Source organism: Octopus bimaculoides, chromosome 8 (assembly GCF_001194135.2).
Source record: "Octopus bimaculoides isolate UCB-OBI-ISO-001 chromosome 8, ASM119413v2, whole genome shotgun sequence".
NCBI classification, from domain to species: domain Eukaryota; kingdom Metazoa; phylum Mollusca; class Cephalopoda; order Octopoda; family Octopodidae; genus Octopus; species Octopus bimaculoides.
The window spans coordinates 19,614,031-19,620,131 of NC_068988.1; positions in this window are offsets into that span (position 1 = coordinate 19,614,031).

Genomic DNA, 6,101 nt, shown 5'->3' on the forward strand with positions numbered 1-6,101 from the left:
TATATATATATATGTATGTATGTGTGTGTGTGCGTGTGTGTGTGTACATATATGTATGTATATATGCATATATATATACACATATATATATTATTTATATTATAATATTCTTTTACTCTTTTACTTGTTTCAGTCATTTGACTGCTGCCATGTTGAAGCCACCGCCAAGGCAGCAGAGACGATCGGTTATATATTAGGGATACAGTGGAGTAGGACCATCGTAGTTTATGTGTCGCTCTGTGCCTTGCGTCAGGCGTTCCCCTGTGGCAATATTCTTCTAACTGTTGTAACTTGACTACTGATGGTCGGGATCCCGTGCAACTCTCTGAAAATCACGGCAGCTCATGCATGATAACCTTGAGTACACACATACGAGGAAGTGCTGAAAAATTCCTGGCGTTAAGGGTGTCGCGAAAAGCCTGGCTGGAGACCCAATCTTCGAAGTTCTTTTACAAGGCTTAGAAAAACTGAAGGACCGCTGTAGTTAGTATGTGAATTTGAGAGAGGAATAAGTGGAATAAAAATCATAAATAGCTGATTCTCCTGTATTTTCTTTTATCCAAAGCCAGAACTTTTCAGCACCACCTCGTAATACTGGTTTCGACTTTTGTCACAGAGCTAGCAATTTTGGTGGATGGGTAAGTCGGTTACATCTACTCCAGTATTCAACTGATACTTAGTTTATTGACCCAGAAAGGTTGAAGGCAAAGTCAACCTCGGAGGAATTTGCACTCAGAACTTGAAAACAGACGAAATACTGCTAAACATTTAGCCCGGCGTTCTCACGATTCTTCTAGCAGACTGCCATGAATACACATAATTTTGGACTGCCGTTCACTTTCCGGATGTCGTTCGTTCTTTTACAGGTTCCATTTTTTTTTATCCCACAGTATGTTCCGTAATGATCTTCTATTCTGAGAAGGCTCGTAGATGTTAGTTAAGTCACCCCAGACGACCTACCAGTTTAATACACAAATATTTCTAATGATAATTTCCTTGTATTAGACCCCCGTTGTAAGAAGGGAGCGTGGGTAGATTATAGTCAATAAAATCAACTGCGGTTTGATCACTGCTGAAATGTCTTGGATCATAAAATTGCTCACTCACTGTTGTCTTGTGGTAAAACAAAAGTAATAGTAACTCGATGAGATTACGCATAGAGAAATAAAAGATAGAATGAAAAAAAAATATATTGTAAAATATTAAAGCTTCTATAGAAGTCCAACCTCTATTCAAGGGATTTAATAAATGAGAACACATCATCAATTGCCATCGTGTGTTATAATGCTGGAACAGTGAACAAGAGGGAAGATGAAATAGAAGTGCTGCACAATTCTCTCAATCTACTGCCCGAGAAATAATGTTTGTAATAAGGTGGAGGAGTTAAGTTGATCAGTTCGATCACAGGTCTTAAAATCTATTTTATTTTATTGAAACTGGAAAGATGAATAGCAAAATAGACTTAGGAAGGTTTTGAACTTAGAACTTAAGGGAGATAGAAAACGTATAGGAAAGCATTTTTCCGAGTCTCTACCGTTGGTGCCAATGAAAAAGAACAAGATAAAAATAAAAGCAAATGGAGAACTAATCAGTGAAGGTAAACTACTATTGTAACATATTCTGTTTGAAAGCAAATTCTCTCACAATAAAGAGGAATAAATGGAAATGAGAAGCAAAATGAAAGAACGAATTGGAAGACAGTTGCAGCAAAATGTAAAAGATGGAAGATGAAAAAATTGGTAGAATGAAAATGATGAGCCTGAATAGAATAGAAAATGAGTGAGATATAGATAAAATGAATCTGCAAGTTAGAAGATAGAATGCGTGGAAATAAAGTAGGTCAAAGAAGTTATAGAAAAGAATAGATGAGTTTAAATCATACAGAATAGATAGGAAGATGTGCTAGGCACAAACTAGAGTTAAAAAGTAAGAAAAAACTAGAGAGAGAAATGAAATGAAAGAGGAGGAGAAAGTAACTGGCAGAAATAGCAAAAACAGAAACGAAAAGAAGAGATCTAATATGTCAAGTAAAAAGAGGCAAGTAGGAATGGAAATGAATTTGAAAGAAAATTTGGAATATGGAAAATGGAAGCTTAAAGAAAAAAAAAAGAATTATGATGAAAATCGAAATGGAGGGATAAAGAAACCATGAGGAGAGTCTTGTACCGGTGCTACACGAAAAATCACAGAGAAATGGAGAAAAGTAATAAAGTGTATGTGAATGTATTTGTATGTGTGTTAGTGTGTGAGTGTGTATGCTTATGTTGTGAATTTTACGTGCATACTTCTCTATGTATGGATACGTTGTCACAAACAATGGGAAAAAGAGATTGTTGAGCAAAATCAAACAGTAACGCCGGAAGGCAGTACAAGAGAGATGGTGGTGAGAATAATAAAACAATGCACAGAGAGAAAGACTCAGTGTGTGTGTGTGAGAGAGAGAGAGAGAGAGAGAGAGAGAGAGAGAGAGACAGACAGACAGACAGACAGACAGACAGACAGACAGACAGACAGATTGAGGCACAGAGAGCGAGTGAGAGAGATAGAAAGACAGAGAAAGTGTAGGCAGGCGTATCTAAACCCAAATGAGAGGTAAAGAGAGAAAAACAAAGCGGAAGAGACTGAAATGGCAACAAAGATTGTTGAAGACAGATGTTATGATATAGCAAAGGAAGGTTATGTGAAATTGCCGACCAAGATATTAATTCGCGCCAGAAATCTTAAACATTAACTGAACAATTTTCTTTCCGGAACAAAAAGGATGTTTCATAGAAGGCATCTATTGTGTATGTTTAGCACCGTAATGTCAAATTTACTAACAGATGTATTGAGAGAGTTTTGCGAATCCATTATGAAAATGTAGCCATAGTTACAACTGAGCGTTATCATGATTCATATGTTCATTAGAATACTGTGGGAGAAAGAATCACGAATTAGTTGTGATTAATTAGAGTAGATTTACATGAAGAAAAACGTGCTTGCGTGCACCGTTAGACACTTAATTTATTTTTCAAAATTTTAGATAAATAAGTTCTTTTTAATCTAAAATATACTCTTCTTCATTTTCTACTCTGCTCTTCCATCTATCTGGTAGAGTTGCAAGGCCCCTCTTCCAAAATTTACTTGATGTGGTGAAAAATACTCCTCCTGTACTGTTTTAACCTCGTGTACAGAATTCATGTTTATCCGTCTAAATGATTTTCAAGACCAAAGAATAAATGAATATCAGACGGGTCAATGTCCGGCGAATATAGTGGGTAGAGAATCGTTTCCCATTCAAACTGTTCCAGCCTTTGGAATGTCATCCTCACCGTATGTGGCCTAATAGAAGAACACCTTCCGTCTTGAAGTCAAAAATGGTCGTTTTTCTTCTCGCGCTGGTGTCGATGACTGATTGATTGACCAAGTCACAAGCCTTTTTGCTAGTTCCTCAAAGTTACGATGGGATTTTTTTTTCCACCAGTGTTTGCAGGACATCCTCGTAAAGCACTACAGATCTTCCAGGACGAGCCTCGTCGTCTTGGCTGTAGATTCCGGTAATGAATTTCTGAAACCACCGTTGACACTGGCTTACACTTATTGTCAGATCCCCATATACTGCATTAATATTCCTCGCACTTTCTGTTGCATTGTTGCCTTTATTGAACACAGAGCAAAATATGCCGAATATGCTTCTTTGTCACTTTTGTTGCAAGTTTGAGAAGATAACGGTTTAAATCGAATTTCTCTGTTCAACACTAGCACTAAGAATAAAAACGAAGGTAAAATTACTACTTGTTTTTATAGCAAGTTAATGCAAGTAGTTTATCCCATCCACCTCCGAATTTTAGTTCTTGGAATTTAAAAAACCGCATTATTTATGGGATGCCCCACTATATATATGTGTATATATATATATGTGTGTGTGTGTGTGTGTGTGAGTGTGCGTTCGCGTTGTGCGCATGTCTGTTTCCTAGTATGCCCGAGACATCTCACAATACTATTGAGAAGGACTTACGAATAAATATATATAGATGTCATATATAGACATATTTTCACACACACACACACACACACACACACACACACACACACACACACACATATATATATATATATATATATATATATATATATATGTGTGTGTGTGTGTGTGTGTGTGTGTGTGTGTGTATGTATATATTCATATATGTGTGTGTGTCTCTTTTTATTTCTTTCCCTCTCTCTCTCTCTCTCTACATATATTTATATCTATATCTATATATATATATAAACGTAGGTATCTGTGTTGTTATGCGTCCACGTGTGTGTGTGCGTTTGTGTGTGTTTGTGTGCGTGCATGTGCGTGCGCGTTGTGCGCATGTCTGTTTCCTAGTATGCTCGAGACATCGCAGAATATTACTGACAAGGACTTAAAAATCTGTTGCAATGCAGCTGGTGGACGATTGAACATAAATTAGATCAAAGATCTATGTTTTACATTAAAACCATTAATAATCCGGTGTTTCGAGTGGAAACTGCTTTCTACACAGAATGAGAAGATCTGAAGAACATTTCTGACTTTGTTACAGATTAAACTTGCTATGATATGTTACAGTGATACGTTGCTTTGCTTGAACAAAGTAGTATTATTAATTGCCTTGCATAGGATATATATTTAAAGGTTCTTTAGTTATTAATCTAATTGGCATTGGTAGGATTAACGACACGTATGTACAAGAAGCGTGTCAAGTGTTTCAATGTATATATACTGTTTTCTGTAACTAGCTGAATAAGTCGTTCTCTTTCAGTATTACTGATTTCTATTGTCTGATGGGAATACATTTTGTCTGATACGGATCTGTACATTTCCGACATTTCACTCCGCATCTCTGATAGCTACGAAAATTATTTAGATAACGTTTCACAAGTGAAAGGGAAGCTGTTGTTTGATTCGGGGTAAAGCTCTCTTAGTTGATTCAAATATATAAGAACAGAGTCATGTTGCCAATGTGATATTCATAGCATATACTCACCCTGTCTGTGAAAAGACTTAACATTGCAACAGCATGTTCGTACTGGAAACTTAGCGACTGGCCGCCGAACATTGGTTTTCATAACAAGGACGCCATACCTTAAAGATATTCTTGGATGACTTTGCTGCGTATTTAAACCTCATTAACGGATTGGTTGGAAAATTACAACTGTTGTTTTGTTATTGGAATTTACAACTTCATGAAACATATACAAGAAAAGTTGTACTGTTTTCTTTCTCAGAATGACTGGCTGTGTCTGTTTCTTAAGCGAAGACTCCCTTAAAGCTTTGGAACTGTTAGTTATTGGTGGTGTGATTCATATCTTACTGTACCTCTCTTTAATTCAACTCATACCATTTTGAATTTAGACAGTATAAGGAATGACAAGGATCATGTATCTCCTGTGTTTCTTAGGTCGAACTCCATCATAAAGAAATTCGGAAACGCTTGAACATAATGTAGCCAGTTTAGCCATCAAAAGCAGCAAACATTGCTTAACACTAGAACCATATTTATGCTCATCTTCTAGTGCTCAGAGCGCTTAACAGATAATACTCGTGTTCCACATTCATGCATTAGATACAAAACTTATTTTGGCTGTGCTACTCCAAAGGTGTCTGCAGATTGCATAAATAAAGCCGCAGTATGTGGCTAGCTTGTCTTCCACAATCTCTTCCCTGTGAACACATTAAAATTTTCGGGAAGTTTTCCTGTTCAAATATCTCCTATTCTCTTTTACATTTGCAGGCAGCAAGTGAAGCCTTCAACGTCCGGTCTCAAGACATTGTACAAATTCCTCGTCTGATTCGACAGCGTAGATCTCCTTGGCACTGTGGTTTGCCTCTCTGTTTTGGTTTTCCGACGTCTTATATACTGCAGTAATGTGTTGCTGCTCATCTTCATACATACTAATGTCGCTCAGTTTATATGTAATAATGAAAATAAGTATTCAAATTCATTTAAAATTATAAATCCTCGACTTACAAAGTCATCTGCAACTTCCTTTGAAAAGATAAGATATCCAGAGCTAAGCCAGACATTTATCACAAGAAGTGTATACATACATACATATACATATATATATATATATATATATATATATATATA